The sequence below is a fragment of the Schistocerca gregaria genome, chromosome 1 (genome assembly GCF_023897955.1).
Source record: "Schistocerca gregaria isolate iqSchGreg1 chromosome 1, iqSchGreg1.2, whole genome shotgun sequence".
Taxonomy (NCBI): domain Eukaryota; kingdom Metazoa; phylum Arthropoda; class Insecta; order Orthoptera; family Acrididae; genus Schistocerca; species Schistocerca gregaria.
The window spans coordinates 985,253,125-985,268,150 of NC_064920.1; the positions used below are offsets into that span (position 1 = coordinate 985,253,125).

Consider the following 15,026-nt stretch of genomic DNA (forward strand, 5'->3'; position numbering starts at 1 on the left):
CAGGGCAGTAACTACGGCGATAGCTGGTTGTCACAAATGCAAAAAAACACATGTGCTTTCGAGTAGTCAGTTGTGAACAAGCAGTGTTAAGTAGCGGACGTGCGAGAGAGATGTGTCAGCGTCATTGTATCACAAATTGCAATGAAACAACGAACTGAATATCACTAAGTCCAGGGTTAAAGACATTCTCTAGATTATTTCGAAAAAGAGAAAATTGCATGCAAAATTTCTTCACCACACCTTAAGTCCCGAACAAAATTAACAGTGCTGACATAACTTGACGAAATACAAATAGCGGATATTTTCTAGGAAAAGTCGTCACGGGTGAGGATATTTATTGTTATCAATAGGAAACTAACATGAACTCACGAAGTTTACAAATTCACATGAAAGATTAATGCTTTGACGACATAACCGACAGTCTTGTCAGTATTCCGCAGGACTTCAACTATACTCCAATTCCAGTTTTCCTTGGTTATGTGAACGATCTGTGTATTGTACTCAAGTGGAGGCAAACTCTGTAGAACAACTGAAGTATTAAAACAATCATCTTAAATTTTCTGTGTTTCTTATTTGTCCGTCTGGAAACTTTCTGCAGTAGCGATATTATTCCAAAAGACAAAAGGGAATAAGAAATATAATACCATATGGAATACAGAATTACGCACACTAGTATTTATGAATCGGAGAAAGTTTTTAAGCATTAAAATTTTTGGATAAGCTACCGTGTCGTATTACTAAAGTACTCTATATCTACATCGACATGGACACTCTGGAAATCACATTTAAGTGCCTGGCAGAAGGTTCATCGAACCACCTTCACAGTTCTCTATTATTCCAATCTCGTATAGCGCGCAGAAAGAACGAACACCTATATCTTTCCGTCAGAGCTCTGATTTCCCTTATTTTATCGTGGTTGTAGGTCGATGTCAACAAAATATTTTCGTATCCGGAGGTGAAAGTTGGTGATTTGAATATAGTGAGAAGATTCCGCCACTCCTATCCAATAACGATTCCACACCGCGCAGCAGTATTCTAAAAGAGGACGGTTTACGTTACCGCTGTTGGTGAATGACGCTTCGTGCTAAATAGAACTCGTGCAAAAAATCTGTCATCGTCCCTAATTCCTCTTGTGCCCAGTGGCAGAACTGTACACGACGTTCAAAGTCGTCGCCATGCAATTCCTGGTGCATAGAAATATGGTACGCATGCAATCGATGTTGATGTAGCATTCTCAACACCGACGTTTTTGAGATTTCTGATTCTCGCGCAATTTCAGGATTAGATTTTCACTCTGCAGCAGAGTGTGCGCTGATATGAAACATCCTGGCAGATTAAAACTGTGTGCCGGACTGCGACTCGAGCTCGGGACCTTTGCCTTTCGTGGGCAAGTGCTCTACCAACTGAGCTACCCAAGCACGACTCACGCCCCGTCCTCACGGCTTTACTTCCGCCAGTACCTCGCCTCCTACCTTCCAAACTTTACAGAAGCTCTCCTGCGGACTTGCAAGCGAAAGGCAAAGGTCCCGAGTTCGAGTCTCGGTCCACGAAGTTTCTCGCGCAGTTTATCTGCTACTGATGTGCTAATTAAGCGTGACAGTAGATAAAACAGCTACGTGGGCATCATAAATTGTTGCAGGTCGTGGTCGACGTTTCACATGTGGCTGAACACTTCCTTTTTCCTTAAATAACGTAACTGTCCGGCGAACGGTCCGGACACTTGGATGATGTCGTCCAGGATACCGAGCAGTATACATAGCACACGCCCTTTGGGCATTTTGATCACAATAGCCATACATCAACACGATGTCGACCTTTTCCGCAATTGGTAAACGGTCCATTTTAACACGGGTAATGTATCACGAAGCAAATACCGCCCACACTGGCGGAATGTTACGTGGTGCCACGTACTTATACGTTTGTGAAAGGAAGTTGCAATATGTCAGAAAATTGGTTTACTTTCCGACGCAAATGAAAACGCCAGAATTGTGGCTATTAGATAATAAATTAAGATATAGAAACTGAAGAAAGTAAACTATTAAAGCCCGCAGATAATATTTTAAAATTCTTTCCTGGTTACGAACTCGTAAAAGTCACAGTATCGGTTACTTCCCTGTTGCTGCTTGTGCCTCGACCAGCTACCGCTGCCTGACTCTTTAATGGATGACTAGTAGGGCCTTATGATTAGCTCGAACGTTTTCTTCGTGCATTGACAAGGTTTGGATTCGCCACTAGTAAATGAATGGCACTTGTATGAAATATCCTGGGGCATACAACTGTCCTTCAACCAATCCTAGTTTGTACTCGTATATACTGCCACGGCAGTGTTGTTCAGTAAACAGTAACTGATTTAAACTCTCTAACTGCTGTCATGTTGTTCAATATAATGACAGAAAATCCCAACAATGGTTTTTAATGTATGAATTCCCTATAAGCGAGTTTGCTAGACGATCAGAAAAATTATTTAAGTTATTACTGTTAAAAGAGTTCAAGTAATTTCCCGCGTTTAGTTTTATTGCTCGGAATTATGGGCCATGCTTAACTTTTTTTTTTAAGTTTCGTAGCACTGACGCCAGCACGTTCACTGAAACTGGTAATAACGTTCTTTATTGTGTAATAGTGAATTGTGTTACCACAGGTAATTTAGACAACATTTAATTAAAAATATAGCAATACATCGAAGCAAATAAAGTTTGCTGTTTTCAGAAGGAAACCTCCTGTAATTTGGAGAGGCCGGTGTAAATCACAACATGGCCTCTAAAAGTGGAGGTGAACAGTAGTGATTTGAGAAATGGATTGGGGAAGTATGCGGTATGGCCCAGCTCCGTTAAGAGTGCTTTTGTGAAACTCCAAAGTGCCATGCTATCTCATGGAAAGTTGCTGCGTTCCGGTCCTCGAAGTTTCAACAATAGCCGTGTAGAAGGTCAATGCACTAGCATCACTACAGCAGGCGTCCTGGCAGCGAATGTAGTACTATGTGTTGAAAGCGATCGGAAAATGGTGGTGGAGCAGCGGGGTAACAACAAGTTCTGTGTTAAATTTTGTGTTTTCTGACGACAAATACCGAGAGGTGTAAGTTCTTGGTCGCTCGTCAGTGACAAAGCAATGCCCAGCAAACGAATCAATCCACTGTATTCGCTGGATTTGACCCCAAACGATTTCTCTTGGTCCCCAAATTGAACGTGGCAACGAAACAACACCTTTACGATACAATTGAAGACATCGAAGAAAATTGTACTGCAGTAGTAACACGGTTCAAAAAATTACTATAGTGGCTGCTACAAAATATTTGTAAAACGACTTCAGCTGTGTATTGATTCAAGGGAAGACTAATATGAATAACTACATTGATCTTTTAGCATAATGACTGACTTTTAATTCTCATAGCCACAACCCTAACGGAGCAGGGACACACTGTGTAGAGATCCAAATAAACATCTCTTCTACTTCGTAAGTGAGCAACAAAAAGTAGAAATTTGCCAAAGGGTGGCACTTCGGTCACGTTGAAAGATTCTCATCAGTCTTCGTTGATCCCGTTCTTGCAGGATCTTTTTCCTGCCGTGGCGATGTCGGAGATTTGATATTTTACCGAATTCCTGATAATCACCGTACATTCGTGAAATGGTCGTGCAAGAAAATCCCCACTTCATCGCTACCTCGGGGATGCAGTGTCCCATCGATCGTAAGCAAACTACAACACAAAACGGTCCGACCCACTTAAATCTTGATAACCTGCCATGTAGCAGCAGTAACCGATGTAACAACTGCGCCAGACCCTTGTCGTCTTATGTAGGCGTTGTCGACCGCAGCGCCGTACTCAGCCTGTTTACATTGTATCTGCATACGCATTCATATACCAATTTCTTTGTCGCTTCAGTGTGTAAGACCAAAAACTGGAAGATCTTATTACATACGTAAATTCAACGATATTTTCTCCGAGCGTGACTTCTGACGCTGACGATCAAAATGTAGAAAATTCAATTTGATTTACATCTTTCCATTTGCTTATGTCACATATTTAAGCAAACAGACACAACGGGAACACGTTAAGAATACGTTTATTCGTTGATAGGATTGTTATTAACAAGTATTCGTAACTGAAAATCTACTGTTACAGTCTTAAATACAAGGCTAAACGTAACAAACAACCTGCAGTGCTCACGAATTAACGAAACTCAGGAACAATACTGAGAATTCTGTGAGACCACAAGTCCATTGGACCACTCCACTACTGATTTAAAGATGATCATAAAGGACAAACAAGACTGATAAAATAATCTACTGTAATGAGGATTTATCTAATAGGTAAAATACGTGTATGTGTGTATGTGTGTGCGAGTCTGCATGTGTGTGTGTGTGTGTGTGTGTGTGTGTGTATGTGTGTGTGTGTGTGTGTGTGTGTGTGTGTGAGAGAGAGAGAGAGAGAGAGAGAGAGAGAGAGAGAGAGATTAAATTGAGTTAAAATTTATCAATTGTAATTTGGTAGTTTAAAACGTTCGTCATATATTCATTAAGGAGGTAACCCAGATGTTTACTCAGCATTAAAATTGCTATACATCGCATTACTTCGAAAACATGAGGCTATGTGATTCAGTTTATCACTTTACTTCTATGTTGTTCTTTCTGTACGTGCCAGAAGGGAATACTATGGAAGAGAGAGAGTTTGTCATAGCATCTAGCAGATCAGACCAGTATTATTCAAAGCACGAATCTTAGGACTGCTAGAGTGAGGTGGGAATTTCCCTTAGGATATGAATTGTAGATTAAAGCTGAAGAAACTGCAGAAAGGTGGGAATTTAAGGAGATGGGACGTGGATAAACTGAAAGAACCAGAGGTTGTACAGAGTTTCAGGGAGAGCATAAGGGAACAATTGAAAGGAATGGGGGAAAGAAGTACAGTAGAAGAAGAATGGGTAGCTCTGAGGGATGAAGTGTTGCAGGCAGCAGAGGATAAAGTAGGTAAAAAGACAAGGGCTAGTAGAACTCCTTGGGTAACAGAAGATATATTGAACTTAATGGATGAAAGGAGAAAATATTAAAATGCAGTACATGAAGCAGGCAAAAAGGAATACAGACATCTCAAAAATGAGATCGGCAGGAAACGCAAAATGGCTAAGCAGGGGTGGCTAGAGGACAAATGTAAGGATGTAGAGGCTTATCTCACTAGGGGAAAGATAGATACTGCCTACAGCAAAATTAAAGAGACCTTTGGAAAAAAGAGAGCCGCTTATATGAATATCAAGAGCTCAGATGGAAACCCAGTTGTAAGCAAAGAAGGGAAAGCAGAAAGTTGGAAGGGGTATATAGAGGGTCTATACAAGGGCGATGTACTTGAGGACAATATTATGGAAATGGAAGAGGATGTAGATGAAGGTGAAATGGGAGATACGATACTGCGTGAAGAGTTTGACAGAGCACTGAAAGATCTGAGTCGAAACAAGGTCCAGGGAGTAGACAACATTGCATTAGAACTACTGACGGCCTTGGGAGAGCCAGTCCTGACAAAACTCTACCATATGGTGAGCAAGATGTACGAGACAGGCGAAATACCCTCAGACTTCAAGAAGAATATAATAATTCCAATCCCAAAGAAAGCAGGTGTTCACAGATGTGAAAATTACCGAACTATTAGTTTAATAAGTCACGGCTAAAAATACTAACGCGAATTCTTTACAGACGAATGGAAAAACTGGTAGAAGCCGACCTCGGGGAAGATCAGTTTGGATTCCGTAAAGATATTGGAACACGTGAGGCAATATTGACCTTACGACTTATCTTAAAAGGAAGATTAAGGAAAGGCAAACCTACGTTTCTAGCATTTGTAGAGTTAGAGAAAGCTTTGGATAATGTTACCTGGAATAATGTCTTTCAAATTCTAGAGCTGACAGGCGTAAAATTCAAGGAGCAAAAGGATATTTACAATTTGTACAGAAACTAGATGGCAGTTATAAGAGTCGAGGAGCACGTAAGGGAAGCAGTGGTTGGGAAGGGAGTGAGACAGGCTTGTAGCCTCTCCCTGATGTTGTTCAATTTGTATATTGAGCAAGCAGTAAAGGAAACAAAAGCAGAATTCGGAGTAGGTATTAAAATCCATGGAGAAGAAATAAAAACTTTGAGGTTCGCCGATGACATTGTAATTCTATCAGACACAGCAAAGGGACTGAAGAAGAGAAATTTGTTAACGTCGAGTATAGATTTAAGTGTCAGGAACTCGTTTCTGAAAGTATTTGTATTGAGTGTAGCCATGTATGGAAGTGAAACATGGACAATAAATAGTTTGGACAAGAAGAGAATATAAGCTTTCGAGATGTGGTGCTATAGGAAAATGTTGAAGATTAGGTGGGTATATCACGTAATAATTAGGAGGTATTGAATAGGATTGGGGAGAAGAGAAGTTTGTGGCCCAACTGGACTAGAAGAAGGGATGGGTTGGTAGGACATGTCGTGAGGCATTTAGCATTGGAGGGCAGCGTGGAGGGTAAAAATCATAGAGGGAGACCAAGAGATGAATACACTAAGCAGATTCAGAAGGATGTGGGTTGCATTAAGTATTGGGAGATGAAGAAGCTTGCACAGGATAGGGTAGCATGGAGAGCTGCATCAAACCAGTCTCAGGACTGAAGACCATAACAACAACATATTCAGTAACAGTACGGTTCCTCGAAACAAAACAAACAGGCTTCCCATTTCTTGGGATAATACGTTTATAAATTTCTACTGCTGTTTGAGGTGTCCGGCGATAGAATGTACTGGGATGCAGGTGGTCGACACTAATGTTCACGCATTCTACAGTTGACATGGTGGTTTCGATTACTAGTACAGGTCTCATGTGAGCCCAGTACAGAATAATGCTGACTCCAGCGGCATTCATCTGTGGCACAGGGCGTGTTTTGAGCAGCCGTTCGCTGAATGACAGCGTAATTGGATATGACCGTCGATTCCTCTGCCTACGCGGCTCATTTCCATTGATCCACGGCCCCATACCCAATACAATCATAACTCACGATACTGAGTTTACGTATGAACACGTAAAGGTCATGTGATATAGAGCTCCATGTTTAACAATATGCGTTGGACGGTGTACTCCGCAACATTTGTGCCAGCTCAGCATTTTAATCTTACAAGCGCACCGGCAGTGTTATTTTCCACTACCGGCGTGGATAATGCCCGACTTTATTTGCTGGGTTGACTCGTTCTGAAATCATGGTGTCCGGTCGTTTACCAATGGGTTAAGACTGCGACATTTATTAGGTACAGAACTGATCCTTACAAGTCAACGGAGAATATATATAAATAAATGAAATGATTAAATCTATCCTGCAGGGTTAATGCTGTTGACATTACCAGCAGGTTATATTTTAAACCTAACAAATATTTTACAAAATTTAATTTCTTGCAGAAGCTGTATTCGGACATCGAAATAAATTCTGTAGGGAAAAGTGAAAATTTGTGCCGGACAAGGACTCGAACCCTAATATCTCGCTTTGCACAAGTGGTCGCCTTAAGTCGTATTGGGCTCATGTCCAACATAGTTATACATCTACATCATTACTCTGCTATTCACAATAAAGTGCCTGTGCGATTCCTGATTTCTCCTATTTTATTGTGATGATCATTTCTCCCTATGTAGGTGGGTGCTAACAGAATGTTTTCGCAATCGGAGGAGAAAACTGCTGATTGAAATTTCATGAGAAGATCCCGTCGCAAGGAAAAACGCCTTTGTTTTAATGGTTGCCACTACAATTCACGTATCATGTCTGTGACACTATCTCACCTATAATACGAAACGAGCTGCCCTTGTTTGTACTTTTTCGATGTCATCCGTCAGTCCCGCTTGATGCAGATCCCACAACGCACAGCAATACTCCAGGGCGGACAAACGAAGTGTTCTGCCAATTAATCGCAGTCTTTGGTTTGCTCTACCCACCCCATTATCCATGTGATGGTTCCAATTTAGGTTAAAAAAGGTTCAAATGGCTCTGAGCCCCATGGGACTTAACATCTGAGGTCATCAGTCCCATAGAACTTAGAACTACTTAAACCTAACTAACCTAAGGACATCACACACATCCATGCCCGAGGCAGGATTCGAACCTGCGACCGTAGCGGTCGCGTGGTTCCAGACTGAAGCGACTAGAACCGCTCGGCCACCAGCGGCCGGCTAAATTTAGGTTATTTGTAATTGCAATCATTAAGTTTTTAGGTGAATTTACAGCCCTCAGAATTGTGTGACTTATTGCGTAATCGAAATTTAGCGGATTTGTTTTAGTACTTACGTGAATAACTTCACACTTTTCTTTATTCAGGGTCAACTGCCACTTTTCGCACCATACAGATATCTTATCTAAATCAATTTTCAAGTCGTTTTGATCATTTGATGACTTTAGAAGACGGTAAATGACAGCATCATCTGTAAACAATCTAAGGCGGCTACTCAGATTGTCTCCTACGTTTTTAATATAGATCAGGAGCAACAGAGGGCCTATAACACTTCCTTAGGGAACGTCGGATATTACTTCTGTTTTACTCGATTACTTTCCGTCTACTACTACGAACTGTGACCTTTCTGACAGGAACTCACGAATCCAATCGCACAACTGAGCAGATACTCCGTAGGCACGCAGTTTTCTTAGGAGAATCTTGTGAGGAACGGTGTCGAAAGCCTTCTGGAAATCAAAAATATCGAATCAATTTGACATCCCCTGTCGATACCACTTATTACTTCATGAGCTTCGAACTTGCCGCACACTATATATTCTCTTTCCCCTGTCTATTACCCCCACTGCTCATATTCTCATGCTGATTTCTGTAAGAGATCAGGCAAAGAATGTATCTGCACTGAATGTTCTTTAATTGCCATCCGGGCTCAGATATTTATATGGCTGGGTCTGTTCCTTCGGACATGTCGGGTAGAGCAGACACCGCACACACAAACAAATGTTTATCGAATAGTAGTTTGTGGGCTGGTCTCGAGTAAATTGTGGAATAAAAAATTAAACAAAAATCAATGTATGTAGTGTCAGCAGAGCATCGATTACAAAAATGACCTGACAACCAGCAGTGAGTACCAATTTTTTTTATAACAGGACTATTTCGGTTGTCATCGGTGGCAAACTTACAACACGGCGGTACGTCGACGATATTCTATGCCCCGTTTGTTGTCCTTCATGGAAATTCATCCTGGGCTTACATTTCAGCAAGATAATGCCCATCCGCACACATCTATAGTCTCTACTGCTTGTCTCCGTGCTTGCCAAACCCTAACTTAGCAAGCAAGGTAGCCGGATCTCTTCCCAATTGAGAACGTTTGAAGGATTATGGACAGGGCCCTCCAACCATCTCTGGATTTTGACTATCTAACGCGTCATTAGACAGAATATGACACGATATCCACCAGGGGAACATCAACAACTCTGTCAATCAATAACTGCTTGCATAAGCGCCAGAGGTGGACCAACGCGTTATCGAATGGCTCAGTTTGTGAAGCTCTTTCTCTTGAATAAATTATGCACCTTTTCTGGAATTGTTATCATTTGTTTATTTGTACATGTACGTCACATTTATCGATTTTCGTCGCATTCGGGCAATTCCTGCGTCATGTGTCTTTTTTCTTCTTATTTTGTCTGAGAGTGTATGATGACAAACCAGTTACAAGTTAAATCGATTTGGAAGTAGAAGCGATTGGAAACCAACACGAGTTTTTATTTCCAAGGCAGATAAAATTATTAAGACATTAAAGACTCATTCCATTCGCGTATCAAGCGTTCCATTGTGCAAGACACTCTACTGTTTCAAGTTATATGATGATGCACGGCCAGCAAGTATGGTTCAACCGTCCACATGTTACGTAAACAGCTCTAAAAATATATAGCATTTTACTCATAATAAAATTTTGTAATTGAAGAATTAATAATATTTTCCAAACAGCTTTAACACAAAATTCTGTAACTGAAGAATTAATAATACGAAGGTGAGTCAAATGAAAACCTTAAATATTTTGTTAAATATTATTTATTGAGCAGAAGTGGTATAAAGCTATATCTCGTTTCAACATAATCTCCCCCACGCTCAATGCAAGTCGTCCAGCGCTTACAAAGTGCATAAATTTCCTTAGAAAAAATTCTTTTGGTAGTCTGCGCAACCACTTATTCACCGCATGGCATACCTCTTCATCAGAACGGAACTTCTTTCCGCCCATTGCGTCTTTGAGTGGTCCAAACATATGGAAATCACTTGGGGCAAGGTCTGGTGAGTATGGTGGATGAGGAAGACACTGAAAATGCAGGTCTGTTATTGTTGCATCTGTTGTATGGACAGTGTGGGGCCTTGCATTGCCATGTTGCAAAAGGACATCTGCTGACAGCAATCCACGTCGCTTTGATTTCATTGCACGCCGCAGATGATTTTTTAGGAGATCTGTGTATGTTGCACTGGTGGCAGTGGTCCTTCTAGGCATGTGATGCTCCAAAATGACGCCTTTTTCGTCCCAAAAGCGAGTCAGCATAACCCTCCCTGCTGATGGTTCTGTTCGAAAGTATTTTGGTTTTGGTGATGAGGAATGGCACCATTCCTTTCTCGCTCTCTTCGAAACTGGGCCGCAACATGCACAATGTGGTGTACTGACCCAAATCTGAAACATGCTGCAATGTCATTCAGTGTCCATATTGATGAAGATGCAAAGTTAGTTCTTTTTGCTGATGATACAAGTATAATAATAACATCCAAAAACCAAGAACTAAGTGATGTAATTGTAAATGATGTTTTTCACAAAATTATTAAGTGGTTCTCAGCCAACGGACTCTCTTTAAATTTTGGTAAAACGCAGTATATACAGTTCCGTACAGTAAATGGCACAACTCCAGTAATAAATATAGAGTTTGAACAGAAGTCTGTAGCTAAGGTAGAAATTTCAAAATTTTTAGGTGTGTCCATTGATGACAGGTTAAACTGGAAGAAACACATTGATGGTCTGCTGAAACGTCTGAGTTCGGCTACATATGCTATTAGGGTTATTGCAAATTTTGGTGATATGAATCTCAGTAAATTAGCTTACTATGCCTACTTTCATTCACTGCTTTCGTATGGTATCATATTCTGGGGTAATTCATCGTTGAGTAGAAAAGTCAACCAACGTTTAAAAATAAATTAAAAGAATTTCTAGATGACAACTCCTTCTACTCATTGGCTGAATTTTTAGATACAAATTAATGGAGGGAAAAAAAAAATAACTTAAGCATTAGTGTCATGCAATATTTTGTGTAATGTAATATCTTGTACAGACATCTTTCATTAACCTGACACGTTCCACATCATTACGAAGTGTCGTATTCATGATCTATGGAACAAGTATTAATCTAATCTCTAATCTAATCTGTCACTCGGCCGTTTTCCTTCACTATGGTTTCAACTGCTGCAACGTTCTGTGGATTCACAACTCGTTGTGCCTGACCTGGACGAGGAGATTCGTCCACTGAAGTCACACCATTTACGAACTTCCTTCTCCAGTCATAGACTTGCTGTTGTGACGAACATGCATCACCGTACTGAACCTTCATTCGCCGATGAATTTAAATAGGTTTCACACCTTCACTACGCAAAAACCGAATTACAGAACGCTGTTCCTCCCTGGTGTAAGCCGCAAGTGGGGCGGCCATCTTTATACTGATACTGCGACGGTATGTGTGCATCTGCACTGTGCTGCCACCTACAGGCCATTCTGCACGGTGTTTGTAGCACTCTTACCAACTTACAGGATAACGGCGCGAAATTTCCATTTGTTGTTACAAATTTAAGGTTCTCATTTGACTCACCCTCGTATGTTCAAAACAGCTTTAATGTACTATACAACACTTAGATGCATAGAATGTGAAATTCTTGCAAATGCTGCGCAAAGCACATCATTATATGTAACAACAACAGAAACTAGAAAATTGCATAAACTATTTATGGCACTCTCTAGCACGGATTTCTCCATGTGATCCTAATATCAGTCAGCAGACTGAAGTACCCATAAAAAATAAGCTTTCCTTGGCACGCTGTCTCCTAGGTACAACACTCTCCACCACACATAATCTGCTTAGTAGTTACACGACTCACACATAATCCAGACCTTGTAGCAAACCTGGAAACATCGTTCGTTCCTTGTTACGACTGTCTGTGCATTTCAGAATATCATGAGTGTGAACTGCGGTTTAGGGTTTGCACGATTGGTGTATTCGGAAAATTTCTACTTTGGGAACAGGCCTATCATATTTTATGTTCCTAACGTGATTTAAGTTTAAATTTAAATGGAAACTAGTGTCGTTTCTGAGTATATCAATATTCGTTTGTCATTTATCGGCCCACTGTGTAGTTAAAAACCATGTCACACATTTAAAGATTACAATGACTTATTTATTCGAAAAAAAATTTATATTAATTTTTTTGCGCAATTGATGGCTAACCGGCCACCCAAATACCAGACGTACATATGCGACATCGAATGCTTTTTGAGTTTCGCACGGACAGTAACGCAACAGTTGCCACAAACATAACGTTTTCGATGTTTATCCAAATGATATAGACGTTCGTAAATATCAAAGATAGTTTACTAGTTCATATCCAATAGCTTTGATTTTTCCGTCTCGTGTCTATCAGAAATCCCAGAAACTTTGGACAATGACATATCAAGGGCGGAATTGTAAGCAAATGCACGTCAGACAATCGAAGAACTGTCAGACAATATTAACTAATACTGGTTAACTATCTAAAAACATCTGGAGCAGGTAGCTGAAAACAAACGCAGCTGACAGATCAAACGCAAACAACTTATTGCTTCAGTGGCACAATACAGAGGCGTTTTATGATCGTTTTATTACTGAAGATGAAAAATTGGTCCCCGGCCACAGTCAAAAAAGCAAAATAGAATCGCTTTATCCGAATGAATCGCCACGAAGTACAGCTAATCCGGTTTTACACCCCAGATAGGCTGATTTGTGTGTCTGGTGGATTATTCGCGAGGTCGTTCATTTTGAAGTGCTGAAACCTGAACGAGGTGGGAATGCTGATCTTTACGGTGAGGAAATGGGTCGAGTAAATCAATCTTTAAGTGTAAAGGGCCCAGCGATTGTCACCACAAAAGGCGTTATTCTGCAACGTGATAATGTAAAACCGCACTGCGCAAGACGACCCCTGGAAAATATTCGTTTTGAGGTGGAAGGCACTGCGCCATCGAATATCCGTGTATTTCGATCGCAGCACGGTTTCGAAGTACCAAAAATGTGAAAATGTGGATGACATGCAAAATACCATATTTTCCCGAAACCATTCAATTATTTATCGAACCAGCTTTGCAAATTTGCAAACTAGATGGGAAAGAGTTGTTGATACCGATTAGTTGAAAACAAAACAGGTTAACTACTTATCTGTTTGAATTTTACTTGTGGAAACATTAGTTTCAGGTCGCCCTAATATTTCTAGGTTTGGTTAAGTTTACTCGAACTCAATGCAAGAGGTTTTCTCATTTATTTTTCCATTTTTTTATATTCTTTTACGTTATGTGTCTTTGCACTGCTGACCAAGTGCTGACGTAATTTGTCCTCATAGAGTTTCCACATGGTCGAGATTCGATGCAAGGTCAACCCGAACCCATGATTCAGGCACTAAGGCCTTTGGAGCTACGGCCTCAGTGTAAAATACTGGCAGCAGCTGCTGCTTATCCACTCTGCCAGCATGCAGCGCCTGGCCTGCTGACTTATCGTCGGCTGTCGGTGAACCAAGGCTGCGTTATTCCTCCTCTCTCTCTCTCTCTCTCTCTCTCTCTCTCTCCCTCTGTCACACACACACACACACACACACACACACACACACACAAACGCACTGACAGGGGAAGGAGAGAGAGTAGGATGGGGAAGGTAACGGGAGCGATGGTATCTCCCTCTCTGTCAGACACACACACACACACACACACACACACACACACACACACATACACACAAACGCACTGACAGGGGAAGGAGAGAGAGGAGGATGGGGAAGGTGACGGGAGCGATGATTAGGGAGGGGCAATAATATTCAACATCTAAATTCAGAACACAAGCATGATAAAAGATGAATTTCTATGGTTGTCACGACGCCAATCAAACAGTTCATCTCATTATTTTCGAAACGCGTTCGCTACACACTAACAACAACAAGGCTTACTACTATGGTGAAACTGGTCTAGAATAACAGAAAGATGTGTCAGCGGGTGAGTGAGTGAGTGTTTACACCGACACGTGCTCAACCGTCTTACCTTCTAAGCTCGACATAGTAACAAAGAGACGCACAGCTAACTAAAAACTTCGTATATTTGTCCGTTTTACTACGTGTAAGATACTTCCGGAGAAACGCTTTTTAAACTATGACAATCACAGGTTCATCGGACAACTTTGTGCATAGTCAGACGTAATGATATACGTCTCCAACTGCATCTATTCTTCGCAAGTCACTGCTTTTGTCTAAATTTACAATCTACGTCTATGTAAATAATTATGACTTGCAGTTATGACTTGCATGACAGTGGGTATGCCCCTTTGTACTAGTTATCAGGTCTTTTCCCCGCCGGCCGCGGTGGTCCCGCGGTTCTAGGCGCGCAGTCGGGAAGCGTGCGACTGCTACGGTCGCAGGTTCGAATCCTGCCTCGGGCATGGATGTGTGTGATGTCCTTAGGTTAGTTAGGTTTAAGTAGTTCTAAGTTCTAGGGGACTGATGACCGCAGCAGTTGAGTCCCATAGTGCTCAGAGCCATTTGAATCATTTTTTTTTTTCTTTTTCCCGTTCCATTCGCTTACGAAGTGCTGGAAGAATGAGTGCTTAACTGCCTATGGGGATGTTGCAATTATTCTAATCTTGCCTTCGTAATTTCTATGAAAGCGCTACGCAGAGGGTAGTAATACATTCCTAGATTCATTAACGTTGGCTCTAGATACTTTCTAAGTAGGTTATGACGGGATACTTAGCATCTGTATTCAGGGGTCTTCCAGTTCAGTTCTTTCGATACTTCTGTGA

The 15,026-nt window shown here is 41.1% G+C and overlaps 1 protein-coding gene across 1 annotated transcript in view; it reads right to left on the bottom strand.

The window, feature by feature from the left end:
• Positions 1 to 15,026, bottom strand: part of LOC126311686 (parathyroid hormone/parathyroid hormone-related peptide receptor-like) — a gene marked incomplete at its 3' end in the record, with an annotated part of 548,841 nt that overhangs the window by 513,408 nt on the left and 20,407 nt on the right. The gene's annotated exons all lie outside the window — the stretch shown is intronic.